The sequence below is a fragment of the Canis lupus genome, chromosome 22 (genome assembly GCF_048164855.1).
Source record: "Canis lupus baileyi chromosome 22, mCanLup2.hap1, whole genome shotgun sequence".
NCBI lineage: Eukaryota > Metazoa > Chordata > Mammalia > Carnivora > Canidae > Canis > Canis lupus.
In genome coordinates, this window is record NC_132859.1 from 28546633 (window position 1) to 28564807 (window position 18175).

Below are 18175 nucleotides of genomic sequence, written 5' to 3' on the forward strand. Positions count from 1 at the left end.
GGAGAAAGCTTCAATCCAACCACTCACAAAAATATCTTCCTTACAGTTTGCAAACAGAGTACACTCATCTCTCTCTCTCTCTCTCTCTCTCTCTTCCCCCCCCCCTCCTCTGAGAAATCTAAATAGCAACAGAGCAATAGAGTCTGACTGGCTGGCTAGCTGATCTGATGGTAGGGCAGATGGGAAGTGGCTATTGTGTTGGAATTAGTCTGCTCTGCTGGAGTCTGACAGGGAAAATGTCAGATGACTGTCCCCTCACATAAGGGCCATGTGCAAGAGACCTTGCAGAGTCTTCGTAAATTCTGACCAAGAGGGCAGCCTGCCATGGTAAGGAGTAAAGGCTGGAGGTACTGCTGGATTTATAGAGGCCAAGAAGAAGTAAGATGTGAGCCATAATACAGATGTATTTTACCCAAGGCAGAAAATTTCCCCAAGAGGTCGCCAACAACTAAGTTAAGTGCATCCAGAAAGTCATTGTAAATGCCTGACAAATCTCACAAGCATTGAAATTAGGTAGGTAGGATTCTATTAGGTGGGAACTTTTCCCCTTAGGGCATCTCTCCCTATCCCTCCAACTCTGGAAGGATTAGAAGCATGGTTTTTCAGAGGATAGAGAATGTACAGAATATGGAAAAGATGCCATCTATATTCTTACCCCTGATTCCAGCCTCCCTACCTGGAGGAGGCCTGAGCAACGGAGAATTGTTAGCTTAACTAAAGAAGGACCAGAAAAAACAAGGTCCTGCCTGAGTTTTGATCCCAAGGTAGAGTAGAAATTTGCCTCCCAGTGGGGATTTAAAAGGAAAATGGAAAGCTAAAATTAAATTTGTTATTGTTTTGTCATGCCCCCATGAGTGATGTATCTTCAGTAATGTCTATACACACAGTATTTATCTTACCTTCCTAATGTCTCTGAGTAAGTTTCCTGCTACACAAATCCATGTCTGACCCACTTCTCCACATTTGTCCTCAGTTTCATCCTTTGATAGAAGAGGTCAGGGTTATTTTATTTTATTTTATTATTATTTTTTTATCAGGGTTATTTTATAAACCATGGATAGTTGTAAGCCAAGAAAAGTCTGATAAATGGCTGTTTGAATACAGAAACATCATATTACATTCCACATTAGATGAAAGCCCAAAGAATATGTATTATTTGATGTATTTGACCAGAGTTTAAAGTCTTTTAAATAACCCTAATACTTGAGTGAGCAATCAAGTAAGCCATTTGGGGACTCAGTTTTAATTGATATAGACAATTGCAGAGCAAAAAGTAAAGAATATATGAGAATCCTAATGGATATATGTTATCAATTGGATATGCCTTTAGTATTCAGGATTTCATTGTTACAGCTATGACAGGTTCCCTAACTTCTTCATTTTCACTTTCAGTAAACCCTGCCCCCATCACCATATTGATGTCATGGATTGAAACACCATTTTGATCAGATCCCCAGTCAAATCTAGTCAATGGGTCCTCGTGTCTACAGAATTATAATTATCCATGTTGGTTAACATGTGCTGATTAGGACATTCTATCAATTATGAGTATGATCATTCTGAAAAGGAATTTGGCAACTTAATAATCAGGGTTCTACCAGAGAAACAGAACCATTATTATCTCTATCTATCTGGTAAATTATGTAAGTGTGTATATAACCTATACGTATTGATGTATGGGTGCATGTGAAGACATATACACATGTATATAAGACATATATGTACGCACATATGACATATATACACATAGTATAAATACCTACAAATACATAAAGAATTGACATGAGTGACTGTGGGGACTGGGTAGACAAATCTGAAGCCCATTCAGGAAGGCCAAGCTAGAAACTTCAGGCAGGAACCAAAGCTGCAGTCTACAGCAGGAATTTCTTCTTCAGGGAAGTCTCAATTCTGCTGTAAGGCCTTTCAACTAATTAAATCAGGCCCACCCTGATGATTGAGGATAATCTCCTTTACTTAATACCAACTAATTGTAGTTGTTAATCATATCTACAAAATACTTTCACAGCAACACCTATATTAGTGTTTGATTGAATAACTGGGCACTACAGCCAAGCTAAGTTGACACATGAAATTGGCCATCACAGCAACATTATCAAAAGGTGCAAATAGCTTCGTATCATTTGACTCAGGATTCCAATTCCTGAAATCTGTCCTAAAGGAAATAAGCAGAGATGTGCACAACTTTTCATATGTATTAGTGGCTCACTTCAATTACTATCTTGAAACAAAGCTCTGTTCCATCAGCCAAAGACACATATGCTTGATCCCAGAAAGTATGCTTATTTGGCAAGTTCAAGCCAAGGTTATTATTTAATCATTGACTAATAAGTTGCATCTTTAATGAAAAGTGGAAAAGGGTTAAAAAGTGTTAAGACTGCATACTATGGTTATTTACCTCTTCACACCATAACATTTCTAAAAGATCCTAGAGTATGCATGTAACTTTTTACACTCTGAAAAATAAACATTTTATATATTTTTAAAATAACTCCAAGAGGCATTTTAAAACACCAATAAAAGCAAAAACAACACTGTAATTAAACTAAGTACAGCACTCTGAATATGACAACATAATTTGTATGCATCCTAATGTTATGATTTTAATGCCTAACACACCACACAGTGTCTAATATTAGGGAATCAAAACTGAATATTAGAGAATTGAGCTTAGACCTCTGAGTTCTACTGTAGGATAAACCAGTGACTACTACCAGAGCAGATAGTACAATGAAAACAACTTTCTGGGAATTAGTGGAGCTTGTATAGAGTCTATTACTCCTTCACCTGGTACCGATCAGGTCAAAAATAAAACAAAACAAAACAAAAATCTAAGTACCAGCATAAATAGCTTATTGCCCAAAGCCACTCCTCTTCAAAGTACCCTGATCCATTCTTTGCCACCCAAAGGCATGTCTATGGTTCTCCTTATGCCAACTTCTAGAAAAACAATAGGCTAATTGTAGTGTCTTCTGACCCTTCCCACTAATCCAGATGGATTAAAACTTTTCTACAAATCAATTTCCTAAACTCTTCTAACATTAGGAGAGACTGATTCATCATAACCCAAGATATTCACTGGATCAAGTCATTTATAATAATGGACAAGCCCAAGGCAGCCCAGGTGGCTCAGCAGTTTAGCGCCGCCTTCGGCCCAGGGTGTGATCTTGGAGACCCGGGAAAGAGTCCCACATTAGGCTCCCTGCATGGAGCCTGCTTCCCCCTCTGCCTGTGTCTCTGCCTCTCTCTCACTGTGTCTCTCATGAATAAATAAATAAAATCTTTAAATAAATAATAAATAAATAAATAAATAAATAAATAACAAGCCTGCTATCACTTTAATTGTATGAGCCCAGCTTCCACCCTTTATCTTGATCTTCTAACCTCACCCTTAAAGTAAAACTGGTCTATGGGACAAGTTAGTTGTCTCTTTAAGCTTCCCTTTATTTTCTCTTTAATATTTTATTTATTAATCTGAGAGAGAGAGAACAAGCCATGGGGAGGGGCAGAAGGAGAGAGAAAGGAAAAAGACAGAGAGAGAGAGAGAGAAATTTTTCAAAAGACTTCCACCGAGCAAGAAGCCTGATGCGGGGCTCGATCTCAGGACCCAGGGAAACATGACCTGAGCTGAAGGCAGACACTTAACTGACTGAGCCACCAAGGTGTCCCATAAACTTCCCTTTGTATTCCAGGTGGCTGGCTGAGTAAACTCAGAGTCCTTCTTGGGCTGAGTACTTACCTGCTCTCTCTCTCTCTTTCTCTCTCTTTTCAGGTTTATCTGATTACATCTGTCCCAAAATTATAGATTTGAAGTTGAGAGTAGGGAAGAGATAGAGGTTAGAGGTTCCACTGAGGCTCTAAGCTTTAGCCCCATTCTCTGGTTTAGCTTTCATGAGACAGCCTATAATACAGTATTGAATGTTCACCCCTAATCCCTAACAAGGCTTAAAACTGGATCCTTTCCCTAACTTGTTTTAGTCTTACATGTCCATGATGTTCTGGTGTTATTCCTACATCACCACCACTTCAAGACTGGATAGAACAGCCTTCCTCTATGAAGTATAGCTATTCCTAATGACTTTAATGCCTTTGTTTGATTCTACATTTCCAAGAGAAGCTTCTCTGTTCATCGTCTTGGCTTTTTTGAGTTACTGTTTCAGGCTGCTATTCAAATCAAGCCCTGGTATCCAAGAGTCTCTTTCTGCTGTATTTTAGTGTTTACCTCCTTCATTTCTCCTCAGTTTTGGTGATTTAACCTGCCTGCTTATCTTGGGTCCTATGGGGGGGGGGGAGGGGGGAGAGGGCAGAATTATAAGATAGCCCCAAGACTTCTGGGCCTTAGTATATATGCCCTGTATAATCCCTTGCCCTCAGGCATGGGTGGGGCCAGAAAATATGATGGATCTCATTGCATGATTAGTTTGTACCATATGCCAAAAAGTCTGAGATTTTTAGGTATAAATCAGATCTCAGGATGATTAATTTTGAGAATATCAAAAGTAAGATTATCTTCAGTGAGCCTGACCTAACCTACACCCTTCAGAAGAGGAGGTCTAGAAGTAAGAGAAAAGCAGCAGCTGCAGCAGAAGTTAACCTTGAAGAAGCAGCAGCAGAAGTTGGCCTTGAAGAAGCAAACTAACACTGCAGAGAGGATATGTGGCAGAGAATGGAGGGTGGCCTCTAGGAAGTAGGGACCTTAGATCTTCAAACATAAGGTACTAAATTCTGCTGACAATCACATGACCTTTGAAGAGAGACCAAAGTTCTAGAAGGGCAGGCACTCCTTCAACATCTTCATTGCAGTCTCATGACACCCTGAGCAAAGGGCCATTTTACCCATGCCTGGACTCCCGACCCACAGAAACTTTGAGATACAGAATGCATGTCGTCTTAAGCCGCTAAATTTGTGATGTTTTGTGACACAGTAGTAGTAGAAAACTAATATACATTCCTAGGGTGTTTTTACTACAAGCATGACTGGAGCCTGCAGTACTGAGGACTGCACATGCAATTGCAGGTCAGCCAGACATTGTCTTAGCATTCTCTTCCAGCAACACACACACAAACACATTCCTCCATTCCTAAACTGCCAGTATCCCTTCTGCTTTGGGAGGAGCTGGATCTAATTTCAAGCTAAAGCTCCTCCTGCTCCTGCACTGGACCGATACCTGCAGACCACCTATAGAAACTTTTCTCTGCGCCTGGAGATAAAACAACGTTGTCCTTGGGGACTCGTAGCCTCAGCTGGTGAAGTTGCTTCCATTAATTACAGCACAAAGAAACCTCTTGAATGTAGTATTGTGAAGTTTGTTTTGAAAATCATACTCCTTTTGAAAATTACCATTCATTATGCTTCGTAGCCAAATCATTTTACTTAGGAGCAAAAATGTGATTTTTCTACCAGCTGAAGAGTTCCTCTACAATGAAGCTAGAGAATTATTCCTTGAGCAAGACTGCCTCTCCTGAAGCTAAACTCTTCTTGCATATTTTAGGGAAGAAATGGACAAATCACATGTAAATGGAGAAATAAATTTTTGAAAGCAAGAGCAACCTCCCTTTCAGTTCATTTCTATGAGTATCTTTTTTCTTGTTTTGCTTGCAAAATGGGAAAGAATATAACTATCTGTATTTTTTGTGAATAACTATATAATTCTTCAATTCAAAATCTAAATCTTTCTCTCTGATCTGTAATATCTCATAGCCTCTATAATAAAACAATCAAATCAACTCAATGTGTCTCAAATATGCCATACTCTGTGACACTCTTGTTCAAAGTCATTTTTTGGCTCCTTAACACTGTAGTTTCTTGATATATGCAATGCCATATTTATAGCTATGAATTGTATTTGCTGGATAGACTGCAATGATTTGTATAGTGATTTGTGATGTGTGTCCCTGAAAGCAACCATACAGAAATGAATTGCATTATAAAAACTACATTTGATGCCTCAATGAAGCCCATTCATTATAATCTTGAAAATTCCACCATGCATAGGTCAGAGCTACTACTTTGCATTTATCAGTAGTTTTCCATTCTCATGGATTACAGATTTATAAGTTTCTAATGATTTTCTAGGCCAAACTGAATACCAATAATCAAAGAAGAACTATTTAGTTTCTAATTATTACAGTAAAATAACCTTGTCTGATTACAAGGAAATGAAATCAGTCTTTTGATCAGAATCATTGCATGGGTACATAAGCACTGAAGTGGGTTATTTATTGAAGAAGGCAAGGCTTGTGGTGGATATAAATTAAACAGATGATTCCTTTCCCTTCTTTACTTTCTTTCTCTGTCATGGCACGACAGGAAATGAGGAAGTGCCAGGATTCCCTTTGCAATTCTGAACATTGTCTTAGGTGTTTCAGAACCTCACTAGATATCTTGAGCTGTATTTAAGGAAAAATAAATTTGAAATGGCCGACACAGTCAAAAACAGAAAAAGTTTTTTAAAAATAGAAAAAATAAACTTACCTTTTTCCTTCTTCATATTTTCCCCACTCCTGAATATGGACTGTGGTGATTTTTTTTTCTCCTTCTTTTGCCATGCCAATGAGATTGTAGGTTCCATGGAAGTTGAAATGGTGACTTACTTATTCACCATTATATTCCCACAGTTTAGCAGAGTGTTGGATATAGAGCAAGGCCCTTACAAACATGTGCAATACATGAATATCCCTAAGCATTTAGAAACTTGTGCTTCTCTCTAAAATCAGAAAATGGATTGGATAAACCATGTTAAGATGAAATTTCCCACCAAATCTTTAACCAATCTTTGAGGACTAAACTATGTTGACCAGGGATGACCCATAGGAAACCATGCTTAACAATAACAACAAGAGGGATCCCTGGGTGGCGCAGTGGTTTGGCGCCTGCCTTTGGCCCAGGGCGCGATCCTGGAGACCCGGGATCGAGTCCCACGTCGGGCTCCCGGTGCATGGAGCCTGCTTCTCCCTCTGCCTGTGTCTCTGCCTCTCTCTCTCTCTGTGACTATCATAAATAAATAAAAATTTAAAAAAAAACAAAAAACAATAACAACAAGAAAAAATTTTTTAAAACTTAGGAGAGATAGCCATCATCACACTGTAAGGAGTATAGACTCTACATAAATAGCTCAGGAAAAATCACTAAACATGTAAACAAGTGAGCAACATTCACAACCCCTATGAGAGGTGGAAATAAGAATCTAGAGTATACAATATATTACCTAAAATACTCAGTTTTTAACAACAAAAAAAATACAAGGCATGCAAAGAAATAAGAATATGTAGCCAATATATAGAAGGATACTATCTCTGTTTCAATATAAGCACTCTGTAGGGGCCCAGATGTTGGACTTAATAGACAAAAAAGTAGGTATTATATATGTTCAAAAACAAAGGTAAACCATGTTCTGATAATTAGAGGACAGTATAATAACAGTGGATAATCAAATATAGAACCTCGATAAAAAGAGGGGAGTTATAAAAACTAACCAAGTAGAATTTCAGGTACTGAAAAGTACAATAATTGAAAAAATCAGTAAAATAGCTCAACAGAAGATTTGAGCTAGCGGAAGTAAAACTCAGCAAACCTGAAGTGGGTCAATAAAAATAATCCTGAGGAACAGAAATAAAAAAGAATGGAGAACATAATGAATAGAACCTCACACACTTGGGACAACATAAAATATATTAACATATATGTAAAGGAGTCTCAAAGAGAGGAAAAGGGGCAGAAAAATAAATGAAGAAATAATGGCTAAACATTTTCAAAACTTTATCACCAAAAAAGAGAAAAGCATTAATCTATATATACAGAAAGCTTAATGAACTGCAAGCAGGATAAACACAATGAGATCCACACCTGGACATGTCATAGATAAAGTCCAAGGGGAAATCTTAAAAGCAGTTAACGCATATATACACACAAAAACACCCTCCCCCCCGCCACAACTCATCATCAACAAGGAAACTGTGTTAAAACTACCAGATGACAGGCAGAAAGAAATGAGGCCAGAAGGCAGGCAGTGGGATGACATATCTAAAGTGCTTGAAAAAATACAACTGTCAACTAATAACTGTAGCAAGCAAAACTATAAAAAAATGAAGGAAAAATTAAGGTATCTCCAGATACAAACGAAGACTGAAAGAATTCATTAACAGATTTTCATGGCAAATATCAAAAGAAGTCCTTCAGACTGAAAAGAAATGATACCGTATGGTAACCTGAATCCACACAAAGAAAGAGCACCAGTAAATATAATTATGTAAGAAAATATAGGGCAACTAGGTGGCTTAGTCGGTTAAGTGTCAGCCCTCCACTGAGGTCACATCCTGGAGCCCTGCTGAGCAGGGAGCCTGCTTCTTCTTCTGACTCTGCTCTCCCTCCCCTATTCATGCTCTCTCTCTCTCTCTCTCTCAAATAAATAAATAAATAAATAAATAAATAAATAAATAAATATCTTTTTTTAAGTAGAAATATATTTACAGATACGTAAACATGTAAATATAAATATATATATTTCTCTTTTCTCTACTGATTTAAAAGGCAATTGCAAAAAACAATTATTACAAAACTATCAATGGGCTTATATAAAGTTATAGATACATGACAATAATAGCATAAAGGAATACATCTGTACTGGATAAAGTTTCTATATCTCACTGGAATCAAGGCAGAGGATGAGGGCTGGAAACAAGAGATGCTTTAGGAAGTTACTCCAGTAGCTGGAAATGGTCACTTAGGGACCATAGTAGAGAAGTGGCAGTCTACTGGAAACTATTTGAGTGGGATAAATAGATAGAATTACCAAATTTGGCAAAGGTTTAGAACAAAGGGACAGGCTAAAGAAAATCTAAATAAGGTTGAAATGGAAGGAGTATCCATTTACATAACTGGAATAGTGATACTTTGTTGTAGATTATTTAGATTGTTTTCTAGCCTGAGGATTCACTAAGAGCCAGGTCTAGGGGATCCCTGGGTGGCTCAGCAGTTTGGCACCTGCCTTTGGTCCAGGCCCTGATCCTGGAGTCCCACGATCGAGTCCCGCGTCAGGCTCCTGGCATGGAGCCTGCTTCTCCCTCCTTCTGTGTCTCTGCCTCTCTCTCTCTCTCTCTCTCTGTCTATCATGATGAATAAATAAAATCATTAAAATAAAAAAAAGAAAGAAAAAGAAGAGCCAGGTCTATGAGGAACCGAAAACAAGGCAGGTCAGTTTTGGCAAGCCCAAATTCTCCATCCCAACCCATCTGAGTTACTACAATGGGAAACCCCATTTGAGTAAGTCACGAGGGTGATGATTCTCAGCAAGGAGAGGAATAAACACAAAAGGTGCCAAGCTGGAGTGGCATTAAATGAAAATTCCTCATATTTCAAATTATTGTCTGGCACTGGTGCTATTAATGAAAAGGAGTCTATTTCAACTCAGTTTCAGTTAACTTAAAAAAAAAAAACCAATAGTGTGATAGTTTGATGATGAATATAGAGAAAACTGCCAAGATTTCAGATTGGGAAATGAAACAGGGCAGAAATGAGGAAAAGATGAAGAAATGTAATTCAATTGCCATTTAAGAAGAATCTAGGCTTCCATCTGGAACCATCTAGCCTTCACCGTTGACTTTGCTGTATTCTGTCATTCTCTACAGGTTGAGTGGTAATTCCATTTTCCCTTTTTTCTTTTCAGTATTAATGATTATTTGAATATATTTCTGAATATATGAGACCAGTTTAAAAATTTAGGGCATATTTTTATTATACCAAAAAGATAAATGGTAAATTTTCTCCTATGTTCCATACTCCATTAAAATGGCCCTGGAAATTTTGATTGGATGTCTGGACCTGTGGTGCCCAGAGATCTATGCTAGCTAAGCCTCTGGAACCTACAAGTCCTGACTCTTCTTTTGGTTTGCAGTTCTTCACAACACACACAGTTGGATTTGTGTGAATTATGCTAAGCAATTTTTTTTTTCCTTTGGTTAGAGAGATTCAGGAAAATAAGCAACTCTTATGGAGCCTGGAGATTAGATAATATTAGGATTAATAAAAATGGCAGGGCAGCCCGGGTGGCTCAGCGGTTTAGCACCACCTTCAGCCCACGGTGTGATCCTGGAGACAGGGGTGTGATCCTGGAGACCTGGGATCGAGTCCCACGTCTGGCTCCCTGCGTGGAGCCTGCTTCTCCCTCTGCCTGTGTGTCTGCTTCTCTCTCTCTTTCTGTGTCTTTCATGAATAAATAAATAAAATCTTTAAAAAATTTAAAAAAAGGGGCAGCCTAGGTGGCTCAGCAGTTTAGCACTGCCTTCAGCCCAGGGCCTGAGCCTGGAGACCCAGGATCAAGTCCCACGTCTGGCTCCCTGCATGGAGCCTGCTTCTCCCTCTGCCTGTGTCTCTGCCTCTCTCTCTCTCTCTCTCTCTCTCTCTCTCTCTGTGTGTGTCTCATGAATAAATAAAATTTAAAAAAAAATTTAAAAAAAGTAAAAATGGCAATCAGTATCTCCATGGAATTAATAATTCAAGAAAACTTTTTCTATTTATGTGTCCTCTCATCTCCTGTCATCACTCTTCCTATTCTTTTCCTCTCCTTTGTTTATATGGGGAAATACCGCCTTCTAGAAAGTTGCCTTGAATAACATCAAGAGCAGAGTCACTATGAAGACCTGCTCAGTTATGATGTAAATGGCATCTCTTGCTAAAAACATATAACACCCCCGAAAAGGAAATCTTGGCTGAGGAAGAGAAGAGCTCAGCATGGACTCAATGCCATTGACATGATTTTCATCATGTGTTTCAGCAAACACTGGAGATTTTGTGACTCATTCCTTGGGGGACACCCCATTTCCCAACAGATAGATGACCTTGTCTACTTAAGGTCTTCAAGGTAACCAGATCTTGCCAACAGTAACCACAGTTTTTATATTATAATTTGTAACACCTTACCTTACTTAAAAAGTATGAATGGGGAAAAAAAGTATGAATGGCCCAGTTTACTGAAGCTAGGAGAAGTAAGTTACCTTGTGTTGAGTAGCTATTCTATGCATTATATTAATTAATTGAATCCTTTCCAGGATGCCTGGGTGGCTCAGTCAGTTAAATATCTGCCTTTGACTCAGGTCGTGATCCCAGGGTCCTGAGATCAAGCTTCATGTTGACTCTGCTCAGCAGGGAGCCTGCTTCTCCCTCTCCCTCTGCCTCTGTCTGCCACTCCCCCTGCTTGTGCTCTCTCTCTGTCAAATAAACAAATAAATAAAATCTTTTTAAAAAGTCAATTGAATTCTTTCCATAATTCTGTGAGGAAGACATTCTGTGACTGTGACCAAGGCTCATAACATTTAAATGACTTTCTCAGGATCATACATATAAGCTCAGAATAGATTAAGAGGTAGAATCCATGGACAATTTCCTAAGAAATCAATCTGTATCCAGTACTAAAGCATTATCTAAGTACTTGGAAAATTTCTTGACAGTTAACCCAAGGATTCAGATCAGATTTCTCACCATCACTTGGGAAATGTAATTAGTCCTCTAGGACTGAAAGAGAATAGAAAAAACAAGAGTATAAAACACTCTTCTTTGGAACTGATCTCACTGAAGACTAAATGCTGACTAAACATTAAAAGAATATTTTTTGAAGTAGGGCTGCATTATCAAGTTTTCCAAGGACCTTATCTGTCTCAATCAAGGGCTGCATTATTCATTTTCCAAAAACCTCATCTGTCTCAATCAAGCCCTGTCATGTAGTGTCACAAAGCAGGTGTCCTGGGACACCTGCACACTCTGAGAAGGAGTTAGCATACAGACAACTTATTAGGGCATATTTTTAAGATCAATACCTACAAAAGAAAAGAAGAATAGAGGATTGGGCTAAAGGAGGAGGTAAGCTGTGACAAAGATTCAGCTGTGGCCTTGGCTAATCTCTACAATTGAGCCTTTCATAGCTGTTCTGACTTGGGCTGAGATGGTCAGGTATTTACATATTTCTGTCAGTGGGCCATTGGATGATATGGATCAGCTGCCCCAGAAAGGAGTGTGACCATGGGCAAAGAAGTATCAAAGGATTACCAGGAGTAATTTCTGGAGATGGCTGACAGCTGAAAACTCTCAGCTGCAGACTCCCAGTCACTGAGAGGAAATGTCCCTCATTCCAGAAGACAGTTCTGGGTGAATCATCACAGTATTGACTACATGTAACTCAATAATAGTTAAGCCAGCCTTCATAATCAGACCCATGTGGCTCTGAGCACATGTTTTGTCCCTTATATCAGTATGCCTATCTGAATGCACAAGGAACACTGTTCTCGATTGCCAAAGTTCCAACCTCTTCTAACCAGGCTTCAGAGTATCTTAAAGAACAAAATATATGTTCCTGGTTGCTCAAATCAACATTTGATTCAATTATAATAATTCTGAGCTAGATGTGGGAAGGAGCATCCTATCACCTGATATTTTCACCCACTCTCCAAATATAGTGAAGTAATTCAGAGAAACCACTCTTACATGCAGACACATAGATATACAGCAAGACTATTATAGGTAGGCAGTCCTTGAGCCTTTCCTGATCCCTAGAAAGTGCTCTGCAGGGCTGAAAGTTGGGTCCCTAGTAAACTCCCCCAAGCCTTTGCTTCCCGTGCTGAAAGAGGTGTTTGCAGCTTTGCAAAGGAAACGGTCAATACTGCCAGACATAAGCTTTTGCTTTTCCCCAAGCGGTGCTAAGGTGTCTGAAGATCCGCTGGGGAAACCAGGGTAAGTTAACAGTGATTCTTGAATGCTTCTCCTGGCCACTGAGGAGTGAGTTGAAAAGAAGGAATCAGACATGATCCAAACCATAAGTGTAGTCTTAGTTTGGGTTCCTCTACAAGCAGAACCTGAGACATGAGCAGGGAGGGGAGAAACAGAGAGACAAGGACAAGCAAATTCCACACTGAGTGAAAAGCCCAACTCAGAGATCCCCCTGACATCAGGGGCAAAACCGAAAGCCAGATGCTTAGCTGACTGAGCCACCCAGGCACCCCTAAATGGTTTCTGTTAGAGCTGTTAGCCCTGGGTAACTAGAATTAAATCCTGTGGAAGACCTTTTGAGGAAACCTTACAAAATTCACCTCAGAATGACTTCAACAAAGAATGGGTGCCTGGGGAGGCATTTCTCTAGTGCCTCCAATCTCTTACTGTATAATGGTCTCCCCTGAGGAGATGAATCTCTCCACACTTCCAGAGCCAGCTCCCATGGTTTTAGAGAAAGCACTGAGTAAGAAGCATGGAGGACCCAGGTGGGACAGGGTCAGCCTGCCAGAAACTGTCCACCACAGCTGGTGCTGAAATTGGACATGGGCCGAGAATATTCTGTAGGACTTGAAAGATGTCTGCTATAGCGGGGGATTGTCCTGGTAGATTTGTGCATGGTTGTTTTGTGAGAACAGCTCTCGCAAAAGCAAGAGTGAAAAGGTGGTCACTTGACTGTCGACCTTAATCTTGAATGTTTCTGCCCTCCGTGCTCAGGGGCCCTTCCTCTTGCCCACATTAAAGAACACCTGCGTGCTTAGGAATTGTTTCTCCAGGGCATTTGTGAGCTTTTTGCTTTCAGTTCTGGCTCAATCCCCCCAAACCAAGAGTAATTTACCCCTATCAGGCCTCTCTCCTCATCCCCAGTAAATATCAGTTCCCACACCTGCTGCAAGGAGCAAAGTTCAGAAGATTGTAAGTAAACAGTGTTTGTGAGGCTGGGGTGGTTTCTTCAAACTACACATTTTAAATTTTTGGCTTGATCAGTGGGAATCTAGTTACCGGTAAAGATGTCATTTTAGTGACCTTTTATTTTGTCTGAATTCAATCTTGGGTATCGGGAAGGGCCTCAGAAATCAGCTGTCACCACTAACTAACCTTGTGACTTCTTGGGTCACCTGGGTGGCTCAGGAGTTGAGTGTTTGCCTTCAGCTCAGGGCATGATCTGGGGGTCCTGGGATGGAGTTCCATATCGGGCTTCCTGCATGGAGCCTGCTTCTGTCTCTGCCTATGTCTCTGCCTCTCTCTGTGTGTCTCTCACAAATAAAAAAATAAAATCTCTAAAAAACAAAAACAAAAAATTTTGTTGCTTCTTTGGGCTTCTGTATGCCTTATCCGTAAATTCTATGATTTCATTATGTATCATGAAATGGCCTACTATTTCTTTTTTTTCAATCACTCAGGCAAGTGAGATATAACATTTCATTTCTATTCATTGAATATGATTTGTAAAATGGTACAGAAAGCTAAACTCTTAGGGGCAGCCTTTTCACTACAAATCAATTGGCATTCTTCCTACTGTTTGAAAAATTATAATACTCATGTCTTCAGATTTCTCACCCTTATCTTCTTTTGCTACTTCACTGCACTGAACCTTGAAATACAATTTTTTCAGCACAAAAAATAAGGCTGCCTTTTTGGCCAATGTCTAGAGAAGAAAAATAAGCATGAAGGTAGGTTTTAGGTTTGCTTCCCTTATTACCTGTCAAATGTATGATTCTAAATAAGATGGTGCAGACCCTCATTCTCAAATGCTGGCTATTTCTTGTTATTCATTAAAGGGTACAATGTAGTGGCTCCTGGGTGGCTCAGTCAGTTAAATGTCTGCCTTAGGCTCAGGTCATGATCCCAGGGTCCTAGGAGCAAGCCCCATGTTGGGTTCCCTGCCTATCGGAGAGCCTGCTTGTCCCTCTCTCTCTGCTCCTTCCCCCTGCTTGTGCTCTCTCTTAAATAAAAAATAAATAAATAAAACTTTTTAAAAAGGGGCACCCTTTTTAAAAGGAGCCTACTTCTCCCTCTGCCTATGTCTCCGCCCCTCTCTCTGTGTCTCTCATGAATAAATAAATAAAATTTAAAAAATAATAAAAATAATTCAATGTATTTTTAAAAAAACAATCATCTAGATCTCTTTGTATGTCACAACTCTTAATTCCCACAGTATCCTCTGTGAGTAACTGCAACTGTTAGTTCCAGAGACAGGTGGAGAAACTGAGGCATTTAACATTAGGTAACGCTCCCACGTCTGTCCAGCTACTAAGTAGGGGAGCCAGGATTTAAACCTAGGCAGTCTGACTTTAAATACTCATGCTCATTATCATCATCTTACAGGGCCTCTTACCTAAAATTCTCTCTGTGAAAGTTTTTGGCATGAATTCATTGATACCTTGTCAAGCTATAAGGAACTTAAGGACACCAGCTTTATTTATATAAACTATGTAAATTTGTTTGAAAATCGGCAGCAAAGCAAAACATTTTCTGCTGAACCTAATCTCCATATACATAATCTAATTTTAGTAATCACGATTTCTCCCACAAATCAGAGCCCAAGGATGTGTCCATGTCTTTCCCTAAGATACTGCAAAGTACCCCAAATGTAAGGGCTGAAGCTTGGAGATATTTTTAGTCATAGAAAAATGTGATTAAGGATAGTAATTCTGTTAGTGATCTCTGACCTATTTTTGGCTTAGAATCACCAGTAAATCCTGCATATAGCTAGCTAGCACTGATGGCATATCAGCATGTGCGCGTACTACGATTCCATTCAATCTTTTATGGTTGGGGGGTGTAATGAAATCTATTGCACACTAGATGGCAGCCTTGCCACGTGAGCCCCCAGCCTAAACCCACAGAACTAAAGTGAGAACTGTTCTCATTTCAAAGCAGTATGTTTAAGAAGATGTGAACACAGAGCTAATAATGAATCTACTTCTCTGATTCCAGGTTTAGAGGCTAACCCCTGTGGAAGAAAGGACTAACATGGAAGTGAAAGAATTGTCCTCTGCTCAGTAGTTGGACAGGACTAACAGTTGTCCTACAGAGACTTCTTCCCTATGAGGCTAGGAAAGGTCACTTTCTACACCTTGCGCAGTTAGAATCATTACAGAAAGCTTCCCTGGAGACTCTTCAGAAAGACACAATAGTACACATAATTATACACTGAAATAGCTGAATCCTTGTAGCTCTTACATGATTAATCTATCACTGAATAATTACGTGATGGTTGATCACATTTGTGCTAGACATTTTGTGCAACTTTTTTCTTCAAAACATCCATTTTTCCCCAAAACATAAAATATTTGATAGATGGGGACACCTGGCTGGCTCAGTCAGTAGAGTGAGTACTTGACTCTTGATTTTCGGGGTTATAAGTTTGAGTCCCATGTTGGGTATAGAGATTACTTAAAAATAAAATCTTTAAAAAAAAAGATTTGATGGATAAATAAAAAGGTGGTAGTCTCAGTATTATTATACATGGTACTTTAGAGTCATTGAATGTAACATCTCCTTTTTCTTCATCCTAGAAATGCCTCCTCTGATCTTCACTGTTGCTGAACTCCGTCCCCAGCAGAGTCTATGCTCAAATCCTCCAGGTAGCATGTCCTCCTCCCTGCCAGATGACAGCTAGAGAGACTGGAAGGGAGAAAGGAACTCTCTATCTCACAGAGTCAAAAAAACATATTCCTGCCATCCCACAGGGAAACCTTGACCACACTGCCTCGTGGACACAAAGACTGCTTCAGGTGTATTAACCACTCAATAGACTTTTGTGGGTTGGCTTATGAACTGAATACCACACATGTGCTTGTGAGAAACAGATTCACTGTGCAGTACAAACTATTCCGATGCCTGGGCTACATGCAGCTCCTAGATGAGGGCTTAAAAATAATATTTATCTCCTTCATATTCTGTTGACCTCCTACAGTTTTAATCAGACCTCCCAAGTCAGATGGCTGCTGCTGTTCCAATTTATCTTGCTACAACTATTTATTAGCAGAGCAATAATTATGGCATGACATAGGTCCACTGGGACAATAGTGTTTTATGGTTATCTTCTTGGAGATAAAAAAAAAAAAGCTTTCAGTAAAACCCTGCATTTAGGGGCACAATCTAGGTGAGTGTTTTGTACCAAGTGGAATAATCACCGTCAAACTAGAGAGGTATAACAAACTCTTTTTTTTTGGGGGGGGGGGAGGGTATAACAAACTCTTAACCCAGATACATGTTTGCCCCTCATCTCAATAATTTCAGACTCTTTAATCATTATAATGGTTATATCTGCCCTCCCTCCTTCATTCATTCCTTTCAAAAATTCTTTAAGTCAGTCACTACATGAGGGCCTTAGTAAAGATACATATAACATGTTATAAAGCAAGAAACTCCTCCCCTGTGATCTAGTACATAATGTGGAACCATAAATAAGCATTATGCATAGGTTGAAGGAACGTTTAAAGATCTGCAGCAACATTTTCCAGCTCTGTACTGTAGGCTGTCATGACAGCATTCAACTCTCAGAACAACTTCCGAATTGAGGAAACAGATGCAGAGAAGTTGAGGGCCTTGTTCAAGAGCACGTGGAGAATTCTAGAGTCAGGATTTGAAATAACGTCTATTGCACTGATTTTCAGTGCAGTCTCACTGGTGACTATCACAAGTGAATGCATAGACATTTTCTTGGTTTTAAGGCTTTCTTTTTTAAAAATTTTATTTATTTATTCATGAGAGAGAGAGAGAGTGAGAGAGAGTGAAGCAGAGACACAGGCAGAGGGAGAAGCAGGCCCCATGCAGGAAGCCTGACATGGGACTCTATCCTGGGACTCTAGGATCATGCCCTGGGCCAAAGGCAGTGCTAAACCACTGAGCCACCCGGGCTGCCCATTTTCTCAGTTTTAAAACTAAGTCTCACCTAACTATTCCTTAAGTAGTTAGTCACTAAGCTAAAAGTCTTGGCAAATTGTGACAAAATCTGCTCTGTTCTGGGTAACTGGCTGCCTATAACTGTGACCTCATTAGTGGTGTGTTTAGTTTATACAGTTTCCATAATATTTGAAAAGAAGAATTCATAACAAAATAATTATTTTTTATCTATGTGACTACCTATAAAAGAATAAACTAGTCCATAGGATTATTTATATTTGCTCTTGATTATATAAAAAAAACTTATCAGAACAAAAATGTTAACCAAAGTTACCCTATTAGGTTCCACCATTTATCTTTACTCCCATTTATCTTTGAAATCCTTGATCCCCAAAGCTGGATGTACCAATGGACGAAACTATGACCAAGGTCAAGTATAATTCCCAAGACAGAGGCAAGACAGTGTCTGTTATGTGGGGATATTTGAGAAAAAGGCCTATACTCTAGGATATCAATCAAAACCCCTAATAACCTAACTTAACAAGA

At 39.3% G+C, this 18175-nt stretch overlaps 1 long non-coding RNA gene across 4 annotated transcripts in view; it reads right to left on the minus strand.

Annotated features, from left to right (window-relative positions):
• The window catches only part of LOC140614463 (uncharacterized), a 94101-nt gene that overhangs the window by 16759 nt on the left and 59167 nt on the right, over window positions 1–18175 (minus strand). For 3 of the 4 annotated variants that reach the window (XR_012015311.1, XR_012015310.1, XR_012015313.1), the window contains one exon: window positions 900–980. The exons of the other annotated variant lie outside the window; for it this stretch is intronic. This is a non-coding gene — a long non-coding RNA (uncharacterized lncRNA). The remainder of the gene's footprint in view (window positions 1–899; window positions 981–18175) is intronic. 4 annotated transcript variants of the gene reach the window in all.